At 35.0% G+C, this 27,097-nt stretch overlaps 1 protein-coding gene across 10 annotated transcripts in view; it reads left to right on the top strand.

Annotated features, from left to right (window-relative positions):
- PHF3 (PHD finger protein 3) overlaps nucleotides 1-27,097 on the top strand; it is a 76,377-nt gene that overhangs the window by 15,507 nt on the left and 33,773 nt on the right. For 3 of the 10 annotated variants that reach the window (XM_072734979.1, XM_072735001.1, XM_072734989.1), the window contains one exon: nucleotides 26,287-26,382. The exons of 5 other annotated variants lie outside the window; for them this stretch is intronic. The gene's annotated coding sequence lies outside the window, so the exon portion shown is untranslated. Of the gene's footprint in view, nucleotides 1-26,189; nucleotides 26,383-27,097 lie in introns of all 10 variants that reach the window. 2 more of the 10 variants (XM_072734969.1, XM_072734993.1) reach the window with 1 other exon arrangement.

Genomic DNA, 27,097 nt, shown 5'->3' on the forward strand with positions numbered 1-27,097 from the left:
TTTTTTTCAACTATAAAGGAAAATTTCTGTTAACATGCACATTGTGATAGTTACTTTCCTATCATGAATGACATTGGTAATACATGACATCAAGCAGTTTTGTTTAATAAGAATTTTAGCTTGTATTGCTTTCCTCTCAGCAAAGTATTGTAATACTTAAGACTGGTTTTATAAGCCTTGTAGCTAGTATGATTTGGTTCCTTTTTTAGCACACGAGTTTTTAATAAATCATAGCTGTGTAGTTGGGGCTTCATTAGAGGCAGAATTCATTTAGGTAATACTAGAAAAATTTCTGAAAAAATAATGGGTGTCTTAGTGCATCACTTGAGATGTGTTTAAAAAGTCTTTGCAAGTTTTTATGGCTTCATGTTTCTCTTGGACATTTCTAATTAAACAGTACATTGAACTAAACACAGTGGACCTTGGTCCAATAAAATCCTGTTTTCAGATTTTAATTATTGTTCTTGTCCATACTTTATTTGTGGGAGTGGCAAACTCTTTGTGTAAATTATTTAGATATGTGGGTCCAACTATACGTATAAATTCATTCCATATTTTCACTGGGTCCTTTTTCACTGTTTCTGTTTATTATTCTGAGTGGTAGTGTTTTTTTGTTTTTGTTTTTTTTTCTTGTGCCATTGCAAGAAGTCAGTGAACCTCTTGTGTGGTTGATCTTTTTGAGAATTACATTTGAACAAGAAAATACAAACTTAATACATGTAAGTAAAGTAGTTATACGAATAAGATGAAATATATTGGTGTATACTGTTAATTTTAGAGTAACTGATCAGTCCTGTCAGAACATGCATAGCCTTATAACTTGATTTCTTAAGATTGATTAATATTAAATATCATATGGAGTTCTTAGGGGTTTTGGCAAAAGTGGGTATGTTTAGAAGAAAGCAAACAGAAAAGAGTAGAAAGGTTTGTAGAGTTAGAGATGTAATTTAGTGGAGGAGAGAATGCTGGAAGGTGGAAAGAGTAGAGTATATTAATAGCCATAAATCCTTGAAAGTTTGTCACATTGGCTAGAGATTTGATCTTTTAATGAATAATGGGAAAGAGCTAGACCCATTTGATAGTAGTTAGAGCTACAGTTTGGCTAAAAGAAAGAACTTGGGGTTCTCCAAAAATCGAGTAATAGTTTCCTGAGGATATACATTTATCCTTTTTTTTTATAGTTGACTTTTGCTCACCTTACTTTGCTTGATGTAATATAAAGTCATGTATGTATTAATTTTACTTTGCATTGACTGAGCATTTAATTTTCTGTCTTCCTAATTTAAAATCTGAAATCATGTCTTCATCACTATATCCATAATTAATGTCTTTCATTTTTTCATTTTTATCACTTAAAATTTATTTCATTATTATTCCTGTAGCCCGTTGCTTATTTAGCTTAAAATACAAACCTTGGATCAAGAGTAGAACAGTTTTTATTCTTTGGGTTGCTGACTGAATCTTTTATTTAACTTGCACATCTATACTGCTACAACAGGCTGCTTTTTTCAAAGCCTTGAACATTTGGTTCTGTGGAATCTACCTTTTTTTGGGATGTGTGCCTCACAGGGCCCTCTGTCATTGTATTGCTCTTGTCTAGGTATGCCATTCTCCAGGCCTGTTGAATATCTGTCATCCTTGAGCTTTATTGCGCTCCTTGAGAGCTGTTGTTTTCCTGTATTTCATTTTCTTTATCTGTGCCCTCTTACTGACATTCTTAATAACTTTCTTTCTAATAGCATCATATTTGAGTAATAATTTGCTTTTATATAGAAAACAAAGTTGAACATCACCTTTTCTTAAAATTTTAAAAACCTTGCTTCTTAGCCTTCCTGCGTCTGGTATTGTGGATGGGTTGTCTGATTTCTTGTATGAGAGTTTTGCTTTGTTAGGTGGCCATCCCTGACCCCTGCTTTGGGATCTTTTCTTTATCTTTTGGTGTTTAGTATTTCATTTTTGTTGGACACTTGGTGGGCCTTTTCCATTTGTGTGTGTGTGTGTTTTTTTTTTTAAGATTTTATTTATTTATTCATGAGAGAAACAGAGAGAGGCAGAAACCTAGGCAGAGGGAGAAGCAGGCTCTATGCAGGGAGCCCGATGTGGGACTCCATCCCCAAACTGGGATCATGCCCTGAGCCAAAGGCAGACGCTCAACCACTGAGCCACCCAGGCGTCCGGGCCTTTTCAATTTGAAGAGTGTTTGAAGAGTGATCCCTTCAGCTTTGTGAAATTTTCTTCTTCTTCTTCCTTTTTTTTTTTTTCCTGCAACTGCTAGTAGACCAATTTTGGCTTTTTTTAGAGCCAATTATTTAAATCTCTTTCTTGCATCTTTACCATCTTCTGTTTTATGTCTTTTTAACGTTCACTGCCATATTTTTTGTCTTTGAATATTTAATTTTGACAATTATATTATTGTTTCTAAGAACTCTTGTGTTTATTCATACCATTTAAAGAAATATTTCAAGAACATTTTTTTATTAAGTTTTATGCCCAGTGTGAGGCTTGAACTCAACCCTAAGAGTCACATGCTGTACCTACTGAGCCAGCCAGGAGCCCCTATTCATACCATTTTAAAATAGTTTTCTTTTGCCATAGGGATATATTTCATAGTCTAAATTGTTTTTTGTATTTGTATATTTTGATCTTGGTGTTGCAAGCTTTTTCCAAATGTCTAATTATTTTTGGTAGCTTGTTGATGTTTAAACTGGGAGAATTGGAAATTTATGTCAGGTTTGCTGTAGGATAAATGAATGTTTGCTAAATAGCCTACAGTTATTTGGGGGGAATCTTTGAATAACAGGGTGAAAAGCGCTTTATCATTAGGTGTTACCTGCTCTAGTCTCTCCAGCTTGTTCATTTAGTTAGTTTCAGTTTAGGGTTAAGAAAAGACTGTCTTGCTTGGAATTCAGTGCTTGGCTTCCGGCCTTGCTGGGTATATTAAAGTCAGGAGAAGGGATGAGGTTGTCTTCTCAGGATGTTCGTCCCTAAGTTAATTCTTTATTTCTAGCCCAGTCATTACCAATGCCCTTTGCTAGGTGGAGTTGTTCCCTTTTGTCTCTAGGCCGTGACTTTTTCATTCTTTGTTTCACTAATCTTTTCTGTTTCATTTTCTTTTCATTTTTCAAAAATGTGTTAAATCTTTCATTTGCTTTTGGGCTTCCTCTTATACTTTGTTATTATAGGCTTTTGCCTTTTATTCCTTTATTCTTATTTTAGTGGGATTTAGTGAAAAAGGGGAGATAAAAGTTTGCCTTTGGAGCCAATGACTCTTTTAATTAAATCAGATAAAATGTCTAATGGCTAGTTATTCCTGCCTAAGAATTTTGGAGCCCTGTCCATTATTATCTTGCCTTTATCAGTGTAGAATTTTATCCTCTTCTTGATTTCTTCCATGGTCAGTTTGCAATTGTTCCCTTCCTTTTAAGATTTCTTAAACTATTAGTAGTATTAATTGCTAGTTTTTTGTTAGTAATAAAGCTGTTAACAAACTTCTCAGACTTTGCAGGTATATTAAAGTTTTCCAAAGAAAGAGAAATCAGTAGGGTTTGTGTGTATGTATGCTTGTGTATTACATAGGGAGAGAGAGATTAAAATTAAGATTGTTTTATTATAAGAAATTAGTTTATGTGATTGTGGAGGCTAGCAAGCCTAAAATCTTCAGGATAGTTTGGTAGGCTGGAATCTGAGGGAAGAATTAATGTTATATCTTGAGTCTGAAGACAGAATTCCCTCTTATTTGGGGGACTTCCATCTTTTTGGTAAGACCTTCAGTTGATTTAATGGGGGCCCATCCATGTTATGTAGGATAATCTGCTTTATTCAAGGTCTACTAGTGTAAATGTTAATCTCCCATCAAAAATATATTCACAGTAACATTTAGATAGGCATTTCTGTAAGTAACTGGGTTCTGTGGCATAATGAAGTTAACCATCAGAGCAAGGTACCAGACTGTCAGAACATGATAGATTATTCTTTGAACTATTAATACTAGTTTATGTATGTTGTCATGAAACTAATCTCAGGATTTTTGAGAAAGTGGTTTCTTGGGGAGTTTGCAGGCAGAGGCAGGTTATAAAGCTCCTAGGTCAAAGGAAGTTGATAGAATAGCTAGTATGTGTGAATGTTAATGTAACAAGTACTATACAAAAGTACTTGGCCAGCATTGTCTCATTAACTCTTCACAAAAACCTTGAAAGCTGTAAATATTATTAATCTTACAGCTAAGCAAACAGAGATTTTGAGTCTCATTAAGTAATTTTCCAAGTTCACTAGAAAAGATTTCTCAGTCTTTCTGCCTCCAAGTACAAGTGCTCTTGAGATCAAGGCTCTAAACTGTACCCCAAATTTCATTTGGCTTCCCTAATTCAGCAAAAGTAGAATAAGGAGCTTTTTTTTTAAGCTTCATTTTTAAAAGAAAAAGGAGATTTTCTTTCAAAGGATATGGGATTTGTAAGAAAGATTTATGAATGCCTGATATAGCTCTTTCCTATTAAAGACCAGATGTTTTAGAGAGAGATAGTCCTTAACCAGTGATTTTAGTCAATTGTAAATCCTAGAAAGTTGCTCTAAGGATGTGTTGCTCTAAGGATGTGTTGCTCTATCTGTGTCAACAGATAGAAGTGTACTACAAGCTACATCAAACCTTTAACAGGTAAAGTATTGTTTTAGGATAGTATTCAGTTAGACATAAAAAAAATCTAAATGCTCCTCATTTTACAGTTGAAGAAATTGAGACTTAAAAGTAAATATTTACTTAAAGAAATTTTGTTAAAAGTGGGTTGTTTTTGGCTTTAGTCACTTATTGTGTATTTCATATCAGGTAGTGTGTCAGACAGTAGAAATAGAAATAGTAATAGAAATAGAAATATATATATATATAAAACGTTAAGTAAAACAAAACTCAGTTTCTCTTTTAATGGAACTTAAGATTTAGTATAGAAGTATTTTTTCTGATGTTTTGAGGATACTTAATAAGTCTAGTTATTAATTTAACATGCACTTACTGGGAGAGGTAGTCTACCATTGGTCTTGTGTGTTCCTGAATGTTCCTGCTGAGTGTGCCAAGAATGCAAGGTCTTAACCACTCTGAAACTGGGCCATTTTTTAGAGTTGTGTTTGAAGCAAGCAACCTTGAAGAATAAGATAACATTTATTCCTTCACTCCCCCCCCCCCCCCCTTATCCCAGACAAATTGCAGGCTTGCTTACTGCTTACTATGAAAACAATAAATTCCCCACAATATTCTTCTCCTGTATCTCAGCCCACTGTGTAGGCTCACCTGTTGCCCCTGTGGACTTGGGGTGGGGGAGGGGGCAAAGAGAACTGACAGCATCTTGGTCATGCTGCTTGCTCTGCCATGATGACAGAATTCTTTGTCTCTGACCTAGTAGTCTTTTGTCAACACCATGTATCAATAATAGGCTAGTTTTTTAGTTTGCAAGTAGGGTAAAATCCCAGACCCTTCATGTTCTCAGCATGTTGAACTCTGTTCAGAAATGATAATACGAGGGCTTTCCAAGCACTTTAATTATTAAAGATGGAAAACTAATTTACTTACATGAAGGCAGGGATAGCTCTATCTCTATATACGTTGTGGTGTTCATACAGGTATTAGAATAGTACTTAGCCTAGCACAGAGCAGGTGTTCAGTAAATTTTAATGGGGGGTGGGTGGGAGAAGGGACATACAGGAAAGGAAGAAAGTGGGGCTAGGCACTGGGACCAGAAGTTAGGGTAGTAAATAGAATGTTTGCTGCAGGTGGGGCACAGCTTTGGCTCTCAGGTTTCTAGCAGTCACTGTGGAAGAGGAAAACCTTTCAAGGTGAAAAATTAGTCTTAAAGTAAAAACAAATCTAATATCCAGGAAAAGGAAAATTTCTGACACTAAAACTAGAAAGAAATTTTATCCAAAGTTTTTTTTTTTTTTTTTTTTAAGGTTTTATTTATTTTATTCATGAGAGACACAAAGAAAAAGGCAGAGTTATAGGGAGAGGGAGAAGCAGGCTCCCTCTGGGGAGCCTGATGCAGGACTCGATCCCAGGACCCCAGGATCATGACCTGAGCCAAAGGCAGATGCTCAACCACTGAGCCACTCAGGTGTCCCATTATCTAAAGTTTTGTCCTAATGTGTGATACAACGCAGCGTACATTCAGTGAACATGGGGGTTTATTTTTATAATATCCCTCAATATGTACCTCAGTATGAGTAGTATCACAAGGACTAGAATAATGGTCTGACCTAATCCTATGTTAGATGTTACACTACTTTCAAACAGCGTATTCCTTGGATATCATTTCTTACACTAGATTTTTAAATGTATTTATGTGAAGGTGAGTTGTATAATACTGTCCGAGAACTGATGGGAATGCAATTACCTTTTTTTTTTTTTTTTGCCAGCCTAAATGCATAGACATAAACTTTATAAATAAACAGGGCTGTGTATGGGATTGTGTAAATTTAAGAGCTCTGATGGGAGTATTCATTTGAATAAGAGGCTTCTCTCCCTCCCTAGCAGAGGAGGTCAGAGCCATTATTTTCCTCAGAAAATGATTTTTGGATACTCTGTGAGGTGTAAATGAACAGAAGCCTCATAATTTCAGACATAAATGAAGATCATATAGCACAATTTTTGTTTTATAGCCCTTGTTTTAAGTAGCAACTTGAGTAAAAATAATAGATTCTACCCTCTTTCATTTCAAACGATTAGATTATTCTTGGTGTTCTCTTCTAGTCATGGGAGGATTGTATAATCTCTTGTGGCTATTTTCACTATTATTACTGCCTCGATTCCTTTGGAACTCTTCAGGCTTGTTCTTTCTACTTCTACCCCTTGTACTTTTCTCTCCTCTGTATGTATTACCTTAGTCGGATAATGTTTTGAAAAGATTTCTTTTTTTTTTTTTTTTTGAAAAGATTTCTTAACTGGAGCAGCTAGTGTTACTATTATCCTCTGCCATCTCTTCTCTAAAATGCTGCCTTTCTTTAATTTTGATATTTTTTCACAGTTTGCATCTCGAACGGTAATTAGTTACGAAATGTATAAAGAGGTAAATTGTTATGGGATGATGAACTAGAAGTTTATTTACTAAAGCAGAGAGATATCCAAAATTGTTCTAAGCTAATTGATCTAATTCCCTTTTTCCTGGTAAAGGTATTTCCTGAAATCAGAGCCTCAGATTAGGGTGAAAGCATTAGTTGACTTGCACAACTTTAGTAGGTACCAATCCAGGAATACAGTGTGAATAATGCCCCCTTAAGTTGAGTGGACAGCTGACTGGGATAGTTTACATTTACATTTAGATATTTTTACTTAAAATTATGCCTGATAATTATTTAATTACATTGTGTTTATGTTAATAATTTTTGATTAAATAGGAATGCGTCATATTATCAAATCTCACTGGAAGACTACTAGCTTGAAAAACTAAAACTAGACTTCAGAAACAAAACAAAACAAAAAAGCTAGACTTCTGTCTGAGATGATTGGACTGCCATCACCTAGTGGTGGTGTACTCTCATAGCAAGAGAAGAGAAAAATACCTCCTGTACTTTGAGTCACAGAGGCAAGGTATTTTTTTTTTCTTCCTGAAGCTAAGTATAGTCTTAATTTTAAAACATTTATCAGAAATAAGTTTTGTTATTTAAAAAAATGTAAAATTTATAAGATATGGATGGCACAGTATTTTGAAGAGAATGTCAGATATTAATGATATCCTAATTATGTTAAAGTGTAGTTAAAATGAAGAACTTAAAAAGGAGTCTGTTCTGATGTATAAATTTACCTTCCTCATTTAATAGGGTTAGGAATGGTCAGATTTTCATATTAACTTTCACATGCTTTTTACATGTATACTCTGTTGAATTAAAATAATAAAGTGAGCCTGACCTCTGAGGCCTGGTTTTGTGGAGAAGTATGAAAGAGAAGTGTTGTTTGTACCCCTGTCTTGGTGCATTTTGAAAATACGTGATATGTTTGTTTTTGACTCTTATATTTTATTATCTGAATTCTCTTACCTTTCTGCCTCTTCCCAGCTGACTTCCTTTTAGCCTTTCTTTATCTGTGAGTTTTTCTCTAGAATTAACTGCTTACTCTATTATCAAAATTTATTTTAACACCTTGTCTGTGATTTCAGCTCAGAATTTAAGCAAAGTAAGCTTATCACATTAGTATCTGCCTGATTTAGGTGTGATTGGTTACAGTTCCAGGACTGTTTATATTATTAAAAATAATGGCTTTTTTTTGCATATAAGACCTTGTTATTTTTATTATGTCAAAATATAATTTTTTCTGTTAATCTTTAAAGCACTTTTCTTAGTTTCCAAGGGATAACATTACAACATACCACAGACTTACTAGTTTAAACAACAGAAATTAATTTTCTCCCAGTTATGGAAAGTAGGAGTCCAAGATAAACATGCCACCAAGGTTTTTTTCCTTCTAAAACCAAAAGAGAAAAAAAAAAAAAACCCCAAAAAACCAAAAGAGGATGTTTTCTAATGCAAATGATTTTACAGTTATTGGATTTTTGTGCATTCTAACGTAGTGGGCAAAAAAGTTTAACTGTGTGGATGATGAATGGTATTCTTTGGGCAGAAATGCTAATATTCTGTGATTTTGCCGTTTAAAAGACTAGAGTCTTAAATTGACAGTTTAAAGTGGTAGCAGTTGGATTAAATATACTTATTTCTCATAATCATAGAATATTTGCTATATGCTAGATGTGTGAACATTGATATTTAGCTTATTAATAACATGAGATGGTTTATGAGAAGCTCTTAAATCTTTAAAGTAATGAATTCTGCTTTGTAATTTAACAGTAATTTTGGTATAAAGAAAATTAAGGATCCTTGAGCAAAGGTTTCTTGGCTTTGGTTTTGATCTTCTGTTCCTTTGTCTAATTAATCCTGTAATTTTACCATAAAAAAAAAAAATCCTGTAATTTTAAATCTTACTGATTTTTCCGTCTGTAAGAAAAATGAATAATGAGCTCTCATTTTGCTGTCTCTTGATTTTGCTATCTCTAGAGGATGTTGACCAAAAGGAATTCTGATACAAGAGTGAGAGCTGCATCTGCAGTTCTTAATGAGATCTCAATGTTGAGACAGTTTGGCTGACTTTTAGTGACCCTGGAGAGAGATTACCTTGTTTTAAGGCCCTATCCTGGCTTACCTTCCCTGTCCTAGTGATTAGTGTACCTGCCAGCCAGAGGAGTTGAGTTTCATAATTCTTTGGTAGTGGCAGATTTCAGTTTTTAGAGAATTAGGAAAGCCTAGTTACCTAGATTCCCCAAATCATAGACCTAGGCATCCTAGGCCTACTTACTGATCGTAGAAATATTTTCCATATTCTAGTCTCTGTTCCTTCCCTAGTCTGTTGCTGTGATAGATTTGGTTCTCATGAGTTGTGATTTACTGGGTTATCTTGATAAAAATTTTTGGCTTTTTTGGCCTAGGATTAAGTTCATTTTGGGAGTGACAGAAAACTGGTGTGAGGTGGTATCTCACTGTGGTTTTGATTTGTATTTCCCTGATGGCAAGTGATGCGGAGCATTTTCTTTCTCATGTGCTTTTTGGCCATGTGTAGGTCTTTGGTTAAATTTCTGCTCATGTCTTTTGCCAATTTCTTGATTGGATTGTTTGTTTCTTGGGTGTTGAGTTTAATAAGTTCTTTATAGATCTTGGATACTAGCCCTTTATCTGATATGTCATTTGCAATCGTCTCCCATTCTGTAGGTTGTCTTTTAGTTTTGTTGACTGTTTCTTTTGCAGTGTAGAAGTGTTTTATTGTGATTTCAAGTCCCAATGATTCATTTTTGCTTTTGTTTCCCTTGCCTTCATAGATGTATCTAGCAAGAGGTTGCTGTGGCCAAATTCAGAAAGGGTGTTGCCTATGTTCTCCTCCAGGATTTTGATTGATTCTTGTCTCACATTTAGATCTTTCATCCATTTTGAGTTTATCTTTGTATATAGTGTAAGAGAAAGGTCTAGTTTCATTCTTCTGCAGATGGCTGTCCAATTTTCCAAGCAAGGTTTTTTTTTTTTTTTTTTAATAACAAAAAACTGTTGATGACATTCTGTAACTGTAAAATGTTGAAGGCAAACAAGTGGTTTAAGAGTGCTGACTCCATCACTTATGGAATTCTCACTCTTCTCTCAGGATATCTCTAGATAAATTGTGACTGACATGACAAGGATGCTAGTGTCAGCTTGATTAAATATTGGTGAAGTTTAATTTCTTTTTAGTTTTTAGGTAAGTTAATATACATAATAGGACTTCATTCCCAGAGAGAGATTGATTGATTGTATGTCTTTAGATCTGTATGCCTCCTTAAGAGACCATTTGTTTAGTATATACTTGAAGTCTGGTGAAGGTTGTTATAAGGATATCTATTGAAATGGTATTTTATTTAGAGGCAGTATCTTTTTAATGAATACTGACCATTTTTTCATATTTTTAAAGAGTTTTTGATAAATACCTGACAAACTTTGACTTCTGAGCTTCATAAAATGTAAATATTTGTAACTCATTCTGGGTACTTATATCATCCTTGACTTCATCTTAGTTTCTCACCCATATTTTTCTTTTGTTTAGGTTTTTTTTTTTACTTGTTTCTTTTTAAATATTAGCTTATTTGTATATCTTTAGGTTGTCATAATTGGTGCACAGATTTAAAAAACACATTGTGTTATACTTTTTTTGATGCTCAAATCGTCCTTTTTGTTTCATATGCTTAAATTGCCCCAGATGTAATCAATGTATTAGTGTGTATTGATGTCCAGTTGTATACATTTTTGTAGATAGAATTTATATACATTGGCTTTGTTACAGAGGTGGAGTGCTTTTTTTTTTTTTTTTTAAGATTTTATTTATTTACTCAGAGAGAGAGAGAGAGAGAGAGAGAGGCAGAGACATAGGCAGAGGGAGAAGCAGGCTCCTGATCAGAAGGAGCCTAACACGGGACTCGATTCCCAGGACCCCCGATCAAGACCTGAGCCAAAGAGGGAAAAAACTCAACCATTGAGGCATACCCAGGCATCCCAGAAGTGGAGTACCTCCTTATTTCTTTTTTTCATTCTGGGATTGAATATTTAAATTTTGGCCTTAGAACCATATTTTCTTATTTCACGGGTGTAATTACAGTCAATTTCTTGATAAAAGATTTCCTCATAAGCAGATATTACAAAAGTACATCTAATATGTAAAAAGAGGTCATTTTGGTTAGCTGATCTGTTGATAGGTTTTGGTAGAAAAATTTTCCTAGTTTTAAAGTTTAACGTTGATAGAAATGCTTTATTTTTTATGTTTTTACTATTTATTTATTTATTTATTTATTTATTTATTTATTTATTTATTGAAATGCTTTAAATCAAATTTGATACACTTTAGTCACAGGAGAATTGTCAGATAAATGACCTTGACTACTGGACAAGCAATATTGGCCTATTTATTTAAGATTTTATTTATTTATTCATGAGAGACACAGAGAGAGAGGCAGAGACGCAGGCTCCATGCAGGGAGCCTGATGCGAGACTCGATCCTGGGCCTCCAGGATCACGCCCTGAGTCAATGGCTCAACCTCTGAGCCACCCAGGTGTCCCAGTATTGGCTTTTTAAAATAGGTATTTTTAAAAGACTTTATTCATTTATTTGAGAGAGAGAACATGAGCAGAGAGAGGGGCTGAGGGAGAAGCAGACACCCTGTTGAGCAGGGAGCACAACTTGGGGCTCAACGTGGGGCTCTATCTCAGAGCCCCAGGACCTTGGGATCATTACTCGAGCCGAAGGCAGATGCTTAACCAGCTAAGCCACTCAGGTGCCCCCAATATTAGCTTTAAAAAAAGAAACACTGATGATTTAAGAAAGTAATTATCCATATAAGATAGTCCCCAAGAAAGAGGTAGTTTTGAAATGCTTTTTTTATTTTAACTATTTTGGGTGGGTCATTTTCTAATATGTGTTACAGAACCCTTTTTTTAAACATCAGTATGGTGAACATGAATTTAGTGACTGTTGACTGAATTATCTTAGGAAATAAACTGTTACATCATTATTAGTGATATACTTAGATACTGTTTTAGTAGATAGGGCTTTTGGTCCCTACAGTAATTGGACCTGAGGCAAATATACTTGGAAAAAAATTATTTTAATGATTTATTTTTCCTTTTTAAAAATAATAATGTCTTTGGAATGATTAGCATGTTTTTCCCAAGCTTTGAGTGTATTTTGTTAAATCTCAGGGAAATGAGATTATTAAAAATACATGAAATAAAAGTAAGGGGGTGCATGCTTGTAAACAAAGATACGTGTGTGTATCACAGAAAAAATAAACTTTATTAAAGTAGTTTTTCACTGAGGCCTCTATTTACTTTTCCTTAGGAAGGGCTCTAGATTTAGACTCTTTGCTGAAATGAACTTGGTAAGGAATCACCCAGTCCAAAATTGATCATAAAGGCCTAGAGAGACTCACTGAAATAAGCAAGTATGTACTGACTTCTAAAGCTACATTATGAAATGGAATGAGATATGCTTTATTATATATACAGTTGCTTTAAGGCTAAATACTTAAAGTATTAATTCATGTTTTGCTCATTAAATTGAGACCTTTACCTAGGAATATTTATCAGTATTTTTAAAATTCTTTTGTTGTGTTTTTCAAGTTGTAATAATTCTCATATGTGTTCTAAATTTATTGCAGAGTTGACAATGTTTTTGAGTTACAGCTTTTAAATTTGTGTTATTGAAGCATAATTGGCATATAAAATTGTATGAAATTTAGGTTGTATATCATGGTGATTTGGTATACATATACTTTGTGAAAGGATTCCCCCATGTAGCTAATTAATACATCATCATCTGACATATTTGTGTTCATATTCATATTTTTTTGATGAGAACATTTCACTTAGCAAGTTTCAGTTTTGCAGTAAAGTGTCAATTATAGACATCATGTTTTACATTAGATCCTCATATCATACTCCTTTTATAGCTGAAAATTTGTATCTTTTTACCAACCTCAACCTCTATTTCCCCCACAATGTGGCATCTATATTTTTACAGTCTGTTTCTATAAGTTTGATTCCATTTTTTTTTGATTCCACATATAAGTCATACCATGTAGTATTTGTCTTTCCCTGTCTTTTCCTGACTTATTTCAGTTGGCATAGTATTCAGGGTCCATCCATGTAATCCCAAATGACAGGATCTCCTTTTCTCATGGCTGGATAATATTCCATTGTGTATGTATGTGTGCGTGTGTATGCGTATGTGTATATCTACCTAGATACACACCACATCTTTATCCACTCATCCATTGATGGACACTTTAGTTTCTTTATTATGGATATTGCAAATAATGCTGCAAATATGGGAGTGCAGATATCTCTTTGATACCCTGTTTTCGTTTGGTTTGGTTAATGTACCTAGAAGTGGGATTGCTGGATCATATGGTAGTTCTACTTTTAGTATTTTGAGGAACTTCTGTAATGTTTTCCATAGTGCCTATACCAGTTGACATTCTTACCAACTGTGAACAAGGGTTCTCTTTTCTCCACATCCTTATTAACATTTGTTATTTTTTGTCTTTTTGAAGATAGCCATTCTAACAGGTGTGAAGTATTATTTCATCTTGTTTTTGATTTGCATTTATTTCCCTGATGATTAGGGATTTTGAATGCCTTTTCATATACCTGTCCATTTATTTGTGTGTCTTTTTTTGAAAAATGTCTATTCAGTTCCTCTGCACATGATTTTATTGGATTGTTTTTGGCTATTGAGTTTATATATATATATTTAAAGATTTTATTTATTCACGAGAGACACAGAGAGAAGCAGAAGGAGAAGCAGGCTCCCTGCGGGAAGCCTGATGCAGGACTCGATCCCAGGACCCCAGGATCATGACCTGAGCCAAAGGCAGATATTCAGCTGCAGAGCCACCCACATGCGCTCCGCTCCTATTCGCTCCTATGCTTTGGATATATGCTTTGGATATCAACGCCTTTTCAGATACATGATATGCAGATCTTTTCTTCATTCTGTAGGTTGCTGTTTCATTTTGTTGATGGTTTTCTTTGTTGTGTAGAAGCTTTTTAGTTTGATGTAGTTCCCCTTGTTTATTTTTGCTTTTGTTGCCCTTGCATTTGGTGTTAAATCCAAAAAAGTATTGCCAAGGCTAATAAAAGGAGCCTGCCCTTGCAGGAGATTTATGTTTTCATTGTCTTACATTCCGGTCTTTAATTCATTTTGAGTTGATTTTTTGTATGGTGTGAGATAAAGGTCCACTTTCATTCTTTTGCATGTAGCTATGCAATTTTTGCAACACTATGGAAGAGAATGTTCTTTCTCCTTTGCATATTCTTGTCTCTGTTGTCATAGATTAATTGATGTAAATGCATGGGTTTATGTCTGAGCTCTCTGTTCCATTGATCTGTGTGTATTTTATTGTTTTGATTGTTGTAGCTTTTGTAGTGTAGTTTGAAATCAGGGAGTGTGGTGCTTCTAGCTTTGTTCTTCATTTTCAAGATGGCTTTGGCTATTTGAGGTCTTTTGTGGTTCCATAGAAATTTTAGGATTGTTTGTTCTATTTCTGTGGAAAAATGCCATTGTAATTTTGATAGGGATTGCATTGAATCTGTTGATTGCTTTGAGTAATTTGTGGAACTTTTAACATTTTTTTATTTTTTATTTTTTAAATAGGCTCCATGCTTAGCCTGGAGCCCAGCAGGGCTTGAACTCATGACTCTGAGATCAGGAGTTCAGTGTTTAACATTAATTCTTCTAATCTGTGATGCAACATCTCTCCATTTATTTGTGTCGACTTCATTTCTTTCATCAGTGTCTTGTAGTTTTCAGTGTACAGATCTTTTACATACTTTGTTAAACTTATTGCTAAGTATTGGTATTTTTTTAAGCAATTGTAAATGGAAGGTTATATCTTTAATCTCTGTGTGATAGTATACTTGGCCAAACTTTCTTTTAGAGACTTTATCATTTATCAGTTCTACAGAGAATTTAGTTCCTATGCATGTGTCCTGAGAAAAACCCTCCTATTGTGTATCTTTTTGAGTGAGTAGATTTTTGATGTTGTTATTTGGTTGTTCCATGGTAAGATACTTCTGATCTTTGTTTTCTAAATTGTTAGCATTCTTTTTTCTGAGTCCTGTAACAGGTTGAAGTGCAAGGTGTCAATCAACACTACTGTTATGGAATAGAGGTGCTTTATTCTGTTTCTTTGCTTGCTAAGGGTAATTTCCTGATTAGAGTCTAGTTTAAGGTAGAAATTCTAATATCTTGAAATGGAAACTTGGGAACAGTGACACTTTTACGTACTTTCATGCAGTTCATTCAAACTGTGCGCAAGGCTGAGGACTGTATATTCTAGGTGTGTTCTAGGAACTAGGGATGTATCAGCATAATGACAAATTCCTGCTCTCATGAAGTTTACATTTTATTTACTATTGTGTAAAATTAAAAATCTTCTCTTGCACTGTTACAGATTATAATATTAATTAAGTCTTACCTACTGAAAAATTGTAATCCTCTAAGAACTTTTTCTCTTGGCTTCATTTGTTTTTGGTTTTCTCTTATATTTGAGTAAAAGTGAACCAAACATCTGGTTATAGAACAAAGTGCATAATTGAGATCTGATTCATTGAAATGGGAAACTGAATAAATAATGGTAAGATCCATATAACAAGATGGTTAAGTTGCATTTTTTCCAAACAACTTTTGTTTTATGGTGTCATTCTTAATAGCATTCTAGGCATCTGGAGCTTATGGCATAGTTCCACAATGTATAATGATTTGCTTTGGCATAAAAGTGGTTGGTACTGTCTGTTCATTTAACAAATATTTATTGCATACCTATCAGGTGCCAGACTGTTCCCAGTCCTGGAGGGTACAGTTTTGGTAGAGACAAATTAAGCCCCTGTCCTAATGGAGCTTACAGAAAGTGTAAGGCAATAGAGAATATTTGGTTGCTTGGTGGTGGAGGCCATGGTTTACTTGAGTTGGGCTGGTCAGAGGAGGTCTCTGTGGAGGTGACATTTTAGCAACATTCTTAGAGACATGTTGTGGCCAGCCTTTTGAAGATCATGGGTTCCCGGGTAAGTGAAGTATGTTCCACATAGAGAAATAGGTAGTGAAAAGGATGCATAAATTTAGGCGGTGATTAGCAAGTCCCTTTGTTAGAATAAAGTAATCCACTGTTAATAAATAGCTCTAGTATCCCTGGGTTGTAGTTACATGATTGCATTCATATTTAGTTTTTCACCCAGAAAATGTAAATGAACTATGAAACACAGATATTCCCATGTGCTATCCCACCAAAAAAGAAAAAATCCTAAGAAATAAAGATAAAATTAGATAACCAGAAGCAGTCCTTAAGCAACTAAGTACTCCCCAGTACTCCCTAAACACTCAAGCTCATGTTAACAGTGTTTACCTGGTCACTGTAAGGTTTCCACAGTTAGCCAGTGGGTAGCCGAGTGCTTTTTCTCTGTGCTTGTTTTTAGAACCATGGTACAGAGCTAATTCATGTGAAAATTTGTTAATGTGCATTTTGATCTTTTCCTTAATTTCATAATAAGTGTTTTCTGGTAGTTAAAAAAAATACTTTGGTATGATTTTAGTCCTTATGTCCTATATTTAGATATTTATGAAATTAAATTTTCATGTTTTGAGATTAGGTTTTTATTTTTTTGTTTTCCAGAGGATGAGACATTTACTCTACTTTTTGTTTTATCTCTGGTAGAATTGAAGTCTGTACACATACACACACACACACACACACACACAGAGTCAGATCTTTACAATTGAATTTCATCGTTATCGTAAATCATGGTTTGGAAGTTCATTTTGTATACATTTTTATATGTATTTGTCATATATTTGCATTACTGTATTCTTTTGCTCTTTGCTTACAGCAAAACTCCTGGAAGGAATTTTCTGTGCTCTCTATATCCAGTATCGTTCCTCCAAATTCTGATTTTGCCCTATCTACTCCACTGGATTATAGTTACTATCACTCTGCCATATACCAAGGCCATTTTTCTTTTATCAGTGGCATTTAATTCATTTGATCTCTGACCTTGAAATGATTTATTCACTTGATTGGTTTGTAACTCTCTTCCTTATTCTTTCATCTTCCTGCCTTCTTTCTTTCAGTTTCTTTTAATATTCCTCTTCATTTTCCTGACTCCTAAACATCGGAATATCTCAGTTCAGATTTTAGGTATCTTTTCTTTTTCTACTAACTGTTGTGCTGATTTTATCCAGTTTTATTACTTAAAACTTTTTTATGAGGTACCTGGCTTGCTCAGCTTGGTAGAGCATGTGACTCCTGATCTCGGGGTTAAGTTTGGGCCTTATGTTGGGTGTAGAGATTACGTAAAAATAAGATCTTAAAAAATACTCCTTATGATTAAGTGTGTGTGTGTGCATATATATATGTGTGTATATATATGTGTATATATACATATACTTATATATGTATCTTTAGCTTCAACTTCTTAATTTCTAAACTTGTATGTCTATTGGGTATCTTAATTAATGTCTAAAATTAAACTCAGTGCCTACTTTCCTACCTCCTAGTTCCCCTTGTACCACTTCTTCCTACAGTCTTTCCCATCTGTATAAATGGCAAGTCCTTCTTTTGAGTGGCTTAGCAAAAGTTTGAAGTCGTTATTTACTTAATCCTTTTCTTTCACATTTTCATATTCAGTTGGTCAGCAAATCTTGTTGGCTTTATTTTCAGGATCTCCAGAATCTGACTAATTGTACTTCTCACATTTTTCACTACCACTGTGGTCTTAACCATTACCATCTCTCACCTGGATTATCCCATTAGTCTCTAAGTGACTTCTCAGCTTCTGCCCTTGGAGATTTATAACAGTCTGTTCTGAAAAGAGCACCAAAAGTAATCCTTTACCAAGTTAGGTCATATCACCCTTGTGTTCACAGTGCTTTGGTAACTTTCTATTTCACACAGAGAAAAAAAGTTGAAGTCCTTGTAGTTTAGACTCTTCTTAGTTTCTCTTTACACCTCTGCAGTTTTACCTGCTATTCTCTCCCTCGCTTTCCCTAATCTAGCCACACAGACCTGCCTCCCATTCTGTTCTGACATCCTAGGATGTTTCTTCTTCAGAGCCTTAGGTATTTGATTTGCTTCTAGAAAGCTGTTGCCACAACTGGTGTAGGTTTTTGCTGCGAAGTCATCTCAGCAGTGTCCTCCCCAGTCCCTTCTAGACTATACAGTGCCTTTTTGGGAATTAGAAAAAGACACCGTTTCTTCTGTGCACTGCTTGGAGAGCAGCAGAGGGGGGGCCTAGATTTCAGTCTTTGCTTTAACCTTTGGGTCAGAAGCTGTTGTGCAATAACCGGTACAAGCATCCCTAACTTTCCCTGGATATTCTTTTTTCTTTTTTTTTAAAAAAGATTTTATTTATTAATCATGAGAGACCCACGGGGAGAGGCAGAGACACAGGCAGAGGGAGAAGCAGGTTCCATGCAGGGAGCCCAATTCCAAACTTGATCCTGGGACTCTGGGACCACGCCCAGAGCCAAAGGTAGATGCTCAACTGCTGAGCCACCCAGGCATCCCAGGCATCCCGTCTGACCTTGGGTATTCTATTTAAAAATTAAACCCATCCATTGTTCCCCTCTCCACACACTCTTCTTCTTTTTCTTAAGTGTTAAGACTTATATAATATGGTAAATGCTTGTTTCACTCTTAATGTAGCTGAAGCTTTATGGAAACCGTTTCTAAAAATTTTGCATTTTATGGAAAACATCAAACAAAGCAGTGAGAATAGTGTAATCAACCTCCATGTACCTGTAACTTAGCTTAAACAGTTAATAGTTGGTTTTATTTCATTTATACCCTACTCCTTACCTACCCCCCTGCCCCAAGATTATTTGAAGCACAGCCCAGAAGTCCTATAATTTCATTTGTAAGTATTTCAGCATGTATCTTTAAAATACAAGGATTGGGGTGCTTGGGTGACTCAGTTGGTTAGCATCTGCCTTCTGCTCAGGTTATGGTCCTGAGATCCTGGGATTGTGGGATCGAGCCCCACATTGCATTCCCTTTGCCCTTTACACCCCACTCATGTTCTCTCTACTGCTTACTCTCTCAAATAAATAAAATCTTAAAAAAAATTCTTTATTTTAGAAAAATAGCCACAATATTATTACCCAGCCTAAAAGTTCTTAATATTGGGCAGCCCAGGTGGCTCAGTGGTTTAGCGCCACCTTCAGCCCAGGGTGCGATCCTGGAGACCCGGGATCAAGTCCCACGTCCAGTTTCCTGCATGGAGCCTGCTTCTCCCTCTGCCTGTGTTTCTGTCTCTCTCTCTCTCTGTCTCTCATGAGTAAATAAACAAAATGTTTTTTTAAAAAGTTTTTTAATATTTTTAAATTGAGCTTTCATTTTTACCCAGTTCCCTAAACATTTTCTTTAAGTTTGAATTGGAATTGAAATAAGATTAATACATCCAGTTGGTTAGTATGCAAGTATGTATCAGTCTATATAGGTTCCTTCCCCTCCCATCCCCTTTCTCAATATTCATTTATTGAAGAAACCAGGTCATTTCATCTTAACTATTCTGTATCATTGGTACCTAGAATAATCTAGGCCAACATGTGACATATAATAGGTACTCAGTAAATATTTTTTTTTCTCAGTAAATATTTTTAAAGGAATTGACTGAAAGGTAAGTAATTTATAGTATTCTAGGATGGAATTAAAATGTTAAGTTTTTAGGGAATGATTACCATCTCACTTTTACATTAGCTTGATAGAGTGATCTTGGCAATAAGAGAAATTATTTAGACAGTTGAGAAGGGGTCAGATGCAGGGCACTTAGGGCTACAGAAAGTTAGTTGAAAAAATCTTCCAAGATACATTAATAATTGCTACCATTTAAGATCTTATTATTTACATACCATGCACTGTCTTAGAAGCTATATTAGTTAATTCAGTTTTTACAGCAATCTTTCAATGAAGAGTTCATGTCTTCATTTTCCCAGTGGGGTAATTGAAGTTTAGTGGGAGAAATGGAGAAGTGGGTCCTGGGCATTAATGTTTTTCCTAATAAGTTTTTAGAAACTAGAGACAACTCTTTAAAACCGTGTACATTTATAACTTTGGTAAAAAAAAAAAAATAAGTGGCACCAATGATACTATTTCCCTCTACATAGAAAGCCTTTGTTTAATGTGTATCTTTCTAGCTTCTTTTTCTTAAACTATTTTATATGAGATGGATTGGAAAATGAATAAGAAAAAGGAAAAATCTCTAAAATAACCATTATTAGCATTTTGGTGTATGTTTGGGGTGTGTGTGTGTGTGTGTGTGTGTGTGTGTAAGAGTATATAAAACTGGAAAACAATTACATTATACCGCTTGCAGTTCTTTCCTTCATACAATGCCTGTTTAGCATATTGAAGACTGAAGATCTGCAGTGGAAAATACTGTTCTAATTTGCTTTAACCCAGTGTCTCTCTTTTATACTTGCTTGATAGAAAATCACCTTTCCAAGACATACTAATAAGTTTTACCCAAAGTATGAAGTTGAGTTTGGCAAAAGTTGAAATATTTGTGCATGTTTAAATATAAGACTTTAGAATGTGTTAAATTACACCTTCTAAATTTGATGATTTAGAAAGGATGGATAATTTAATAGTATTAGAGTAACTGAAGACAGCATTCTGAAGAAAAATGAGCTTAGATTGCCATCAAATAATACTAAAATAAGGCAAACAAGGGAAAATACTTGCATCAGGTAGGTAACATAGGTATTATATAAAGAATTCATAAACATTGGAGAGAAAAGCACCTTTACACTTGAGTGGGAGAGTAGGCAGAGCTAAAGAAATACAAAAAGGCAGTACACATATGTGAAGTGTTCAAGGTTCTTTAGTGACTCTTTCTTTTAAAAATCTGAAACTCTATGCCAGTGAGTTCTTATTAATATGAAGCTCTTTGTACTGTAAATTCTTTATATCTTTATGGAAAACTATATGATGAGATATATAAAATAGTAAAGTATGTATATTTTCATTTTTTGACTCAGTAAACCTATGTTTTAAAGTTCATTGGTTTTTTGTGTTTGTTTTTTTTTGAGATTTTATTTATTCATGAGAGACACAGGGAAGCAGAGACACAGGCAGAGGGAGAAGAGGGCTCCATGCAGGGAGCCCGATGTGGGACTTGATCTCAGGACCCCGGGATCACACTCTGAGCCAAAGGCAGACACTCAACCACTGAGCCACCCAGGCGTCCCTATTTTAAAGTTTATTGTAGAGAAGGAATTGAAGAGGAAAAAAAGATGTATATGCATAGTAGCAATATTTGTATTTTTCAAGTTAGGAATGTCTCATATCTAAAATGATAAATTTACCCCAAATGGTTCATTTTATGTAAACCTACAGCCTGATATGTATCATGCCACAGCTTCTTTTAGGAATGAATAGGTGTATCATCCGTGAAGGAAGTAACTCTCACTGAAACGAGTCTAAATAGTGGCGTGGTATTCTGCAGTATTAGAGGAGAAAGCTGTGGGGCCTCTGTTAGGAGGACATACCCATATAATTTCTTTTTCTACTTCATCAGTCCTGTAAATAGATCCCTAAAGCTTCTTGCTGCAACGGTGCAGCATCATGGTTTTAGGTTTTTCTCAAGTCTGATATTTAATGCCAACTTTTGTAATACAGTAAATGTTGAGGAACTAACAGTAATTGAGATTGGCCTTTGTACTGCCAGCATTAATTAAGGCATGTCAAAAATGAAGAATTTCTTAACTGTATTTGTGGTTCTCTCTTTTATATGGTATTAAAGTGATTTAAACTAATCCTAGTTGTTGAGAAATTCAGTAAGTTTAACTCCAAATCATTTGGTTTTATTTTATCTGATTTACCTCCTCTTCCCAAAAAGATAGATTGGAAATAGTCTGGAATAAAGTAATAGTGTCAGGAGGACTTCACATAAGACTTGACTGGCGCCAGAACTCAGCAGATTTAATAAGGGCCATTTGTGGATAAGGATGGGAGGAATTTTAATGTGATCTGAATGCAAACTCAAGGATTTCTGAGTATGATAGTATATTTTATGCCAAAATTTCAAAATGAGAGTGGCATCTAATTCTGGAAATCTGGCAAGGAGGAAAAAACATTGTTTTTCTGTATGGCATGACCATACACTGTCTCCTAAAGAATGTGGGCCATTGCATTGTTTTGATAACCCACAGTTCCCATTTTAGTGAATTTAAAAGGTGGATATCAAATACTTGTGGCAGGAGGGAGGAGATGTGGGAGGTCCCTGAGAATAGGCAGTGTTGGTAAAACAGCCCAGATTCTCCTTTACTTCTCTTCATTTTCTTAGCAGAAGCAGTTCGATTAAACTGTTTAAAACACAAATACCTAATTGGGAGGGTTTTGCCACAGAGTTCATTCTGCAATGTGAATTACTTTAGTCAGATGATTGGATTAGAAGAAAGAAATTTCAGATACTTTTAAAAATTTGATTCGTTCTAGGGAGAGTTGAAGAAAAGCAGCGAGGAAGAAGGAATACGTAAGTTTTGATATCTAAGGGGGGAGACTGAAACAAGTTAATAGAGGGCTTCCTAACTTCCAAGCGTTTTATATATATTAATTTAATTATCACAGTAGCCCTCTGACCCACTAGTATATTCTCCATTTTATTGAAGAATTTGAGGCACAGAGAAGTTAAGTAGGTTCTTTACTTGTTGGGGGCCTTGTTCAGATGAGAGCCCTGGAAATATTAGAGACCATGTAGAACTTGATTTAATGTAAAGATGGGCTTCTCAAGGTGAAGGAAATGTGTTGCCAAGTAGAGCAGGAGTATAGAAAAGGCTATATTCTTAGAAATTTCAACTCTGAAAAATATCCCAAATGAAATCTTAGGTATTCTAATCATAGGTTTTTGATTTAGGGGGTTTTTGTATGATGATGATGGGACCGCAAGGCATTACTTACCCTTTAAGTTATTTTCTAGCACATACAAACATGCAGTATCTTTGTTGATTTTTCCCTTCCTCCCCTTTCTTTTCTCTACCTCCTGCCTCACTCCTCCTGCCCCACTCCTCTTTTTTTTTTTTTTTTTTTTTGCCAAATTCTCTCTCCCTTCCCATTCCCTCATCTCTGTTTCCGAAAGGTGATTCTCCTTGCCTCACCTCCTTCCATTTCCCTTTCTCATTTGTTATTTACATAGAAAAACCATCTTTTGTCCCTTTAACTTCCTTGTTTGTCCACCTTTGTCTTTTACCATTAAACTTCTTAAAAATAAAAGACTGCAGTTGTCTGTCTTTCTTTCTTTCTTTCTTTCTTTCTTTCTTTCTTTCTTTCTTTCTTTCTTTCTCTACCTCTTGTCATTTCATTCTCTGCTTCGGTGTGTCAAATTAGTGGATTTTTCTCCTTCCATTGTTTTTCTCTGTAATAACCTTCCTGATCTGTACTTCATTGAAATTCTCCTTACCCTTTTTTTGTGTGTGATGTTGTATTACCTTGATGCTTCTTTTGCCTGCTTTTTTTCTTTGTATCATCAGTATATCCAAAAAGTGAAGTCAGTGCCTCACTTCCATGTTTATTCTTTCCAACTTCTTTCTTTTGGTTGGTGAGAACCTTTTTTCTTTCACTCATCAACATTTAAAATTTCCTGACCGCCCCCCCGCCCTTTTTCCCTAATTCTTTTGCTCAGCAAATATTTCTGGAGTGTTTCCTGTATTACCAGGTTATTATTCTAGGTTCTGAAGTTACAGCAACGAATAAGAGAGTGACTTGTAAGCTTATATCCTAGTGGAGAAGATAGTTAATAAACAAATATTTAGTTAGGTAGTGTGAAACATGTTTTAAAGGATAAAGTACACTAATGGTCAGTAGGCAGTGATGGGAGCGTATGCTGTTTTGGCTAAGATTGTTATGAAAAGTTTCTTTGAGAAGACGATATTTGGGTAAAACTTGACAAGAGTGAGTCACATGCATATCTGGAAGAAAAGCACCCCAGACAGAGGGAATAGCAAGTACAAAGACTCTGAGATGATCTTAGGTTTTCCTGTGTCAGCAAAGGCCAGCGTGACTGGAGTAGAGTGAGTCATAGAGAAGTAGGCTGGGGAAAATCTTAGGATCCTGTGGTCTCTGGCTAGGATTTTGGATATAAATCTAAGTGCTGTGGTAAGAGTTTGGAGGGTCTTGAACAGAAGAATGATAACAAGATAGGACTTCATGTTTTAGAAGGATCACAGTGTGACTGTGTGGGAAGTAAGCTGTGTGTGTGTGAGAGAGATGAGTGTATGGGGAGTGTTTGTCAGTAGAAGAACCTGAGACACTGTTATCGTATAGTTTTGATAAGAGATAATGGTAATTTGAGTAGAATGTTAGCTGTGGAGGTGGCAAATGGTTAGATGAGTGATAGATTTTATTTATTTATTATTTTTTTAAAAATTATTTATTTTAAAGAAGTGTGTGTGTGTGTGTGTGTGTGTGAGAGAGAGAGAGAGAGAGAGAGTGCGCGCGCCTGAGGTGGGGTGGGGGGGAGTAGGAGAGGAGGGAGAGAGAATTCTCAAGCAGACTCCCAGCTGAGTGCAGAGCCCAATGCAGGGCTGCATCCCAGGACCCCGGGATCATAACTTGAGCCGAAATCAAGAGCTGGCCTGCTTAACCCACTGAGCCACCCAGGCATCCTGAGTGATTATGTTTTATAGATAGAACTAGCAGAATATGCTGATCATTTGGATGTGGTATATGAGGAGAAAGGAGCTAAATTCTAAAGTTATGGGTTTGAACATCAGGGTAAATGGAGGTTCCAGTACCAGGAATATCTTAAGAGGGGCAGTTTTATTGAAGAGGGATGGGTAGAAGCAGTGTTTATTTTTAGTATGCTAACCTTGAGATACCCATTAGAGCTAGTGGAGATGTCAAATTGTATTCTTCCAGAGGTCAAATGTGAGCTTGGAGCTGGAGAAAATAATTTTGAGTCATCCAAGTGTGGATGGTACTGGATGAGATCACTTAACAGGTTTTGTGTGTAGATAAAGAAGAGAGATGGGGAAGGACTGAACCCTTAAGCCAGTGTGTAGATCTCTTCCTCAAGAAAAGGAAGCACTATCAAAGGATATTGAGAAGTAGCTAGTGAGATATAGGAAGCTGTTGATGTTCAAAAGCTAAATGAGGAGAAAGGGATTCAGGAAGGGGAGATGGGTCAGTTACATGGGGAGGCTACTAGGAAATGGAGTAGGATAAAACCTAATAATTGACCTTTGGATTTGGCTTTCTAACTCCCTTTGATTTTTGCTTTGCAATATAGTCCTGAATTTCAGAACATACTTTTTCACTCCCTGTCAACAAACATTATTAATCAGGCTTCAATTGCTCTTCTCCTGGACTATTTTCCTCTTTTGAGTTTTTCCTTTTTCTCTCCTGATTATAATACAAAATACACACTGATTGTAGAAAAGTTGGAAAACACAGAGACAGTAAAACGATATAAAAAACTTAAATTCTTTGTCTACCTTACCACTAGAGATAATCACTGATAACACTCCAGAGCTTTTTTTCCCCTATCCATTTCTATTTATGTATGTTTGTAATGCATATATTGTATATATGCTTTTATATAAAATTGATATGAAAAGTAGTCTTAAATTTTCCATTTTTGAATGAATATTAAAAATTTTTTGAGAATGTGTGTGAATGTGTCACAGCATAAGTATTTCATCATGATGAGCCTTCTGACTGAACTTCCCGGTCATTTCTCCTGTAATTCTATCTTAAGTGAGTCCTGATGCATTTTCCTGAAGTATATTCTTCTCTAAGCTTTCAGGGTGTAGAATAGTGATTGAAGCATAGACTATTTTTGAGAGTAATACATGTATATAGCAAGAAATACGGAAAACAGGAAAAAAGTATACTATCTTTTATAGAATAACATAATTTTCATCTATTTTCTGCTAATCTTTTTTTGTTTGTCTAAATGTACATACACATGCATTTGTTTTTTACTAACAAAGATCACAGTGTTTTGTAGCCAGCTTTTTTTCCCATAATTTATTCTATTTATAATTTATTGGTCAAAGTATATAAGCAGTTTCATTATTCTTGTTTGTTGTCAAAGTGCTCTTCAAAAAGATTGTACCATTTGAAAGTATATTTATAAAGAATTTTGTTCTCTTTAAATTTTAGGATAGACCACTATCTTGTTGAGCTCTTTTAATTGAAGTTCTTCTTGGATACAAAGATGAGGACTAGATAACTTCTTGAGGTTCCTTCTAACCCCTAGGATGAAGATAATAACTAACATTTGTATAGTGCTCTAAAGTTTACAAAGTGAGTTCTCATACATCATCTCACTTGATCCTCACAACAGCCCTGTGAGGTAGGTAGGACAGGTATTGTTATTCTCATTTTAGAGATAAAGAAACTAGTAGAGAGGTTAAGTGACTTGGTCAAGTTTTATTTAAGTGTTTTAGCTGGGATTTGAATCCAGGCCTTCTGATCTAAATAATCACATTCTTTTTACAAGATTTCATATAGCTGCATATTTAGAATTATATATCATCAGCTAGTTAAATAAAATTGTTATATATAGAGATAAACCCAATGACAATGTGAATACAGTGTTTATATTTTCTTTAGTGTCCCCGATCCTTTCCCATATTTTCTCCCTCCCCATTTAATGAAATGCTCTCTCATTTGAGTAGAAGGTAATTTAATTATATAGCTATGCACCTACCATTTTACTTCTTAGCATTTGGGAGAGGGGGAAGTTAGATGATGTTTTTCATTTCTCTCTGTGTATATTTTTTTGCTACCACTTAAAGGTGTACTTATATTTCTGCACATGTAGTATAAAATCTTTAAGTAATAGAATTATACTTAGGACTAGAATATTTTGGGTCTAGCATCAAATTAGAATCACAGGCTTTTCAAGGCATTAAACTTTTATACTACTCTAACCAAAATTGGGATAATTGAGTATTTCAAGTGTAGTTGTTTATGATGTTCACAGAGGTACAGTGAATAAAAAGTGAGAGTGACAGTGGAGGTCAAATCAAGAACAATCCTAGCTACTCTGACTAGTTACCTCATAA

The sequence above is a fragment of the Vulpes vulpes genome, chromosome 1 (genome assembly GCF_048418805.1).
Source record: "Vulpes vulpes isolate BD-2025 chromosome 1, VulVul3, whole genome shotgun sequence".
Lineage (NCBI taxonomy): Eukaryota > Metazoa > Chordata > Mammalia > Carnivora > Canidae > Vulpes > Vulpes vulpes.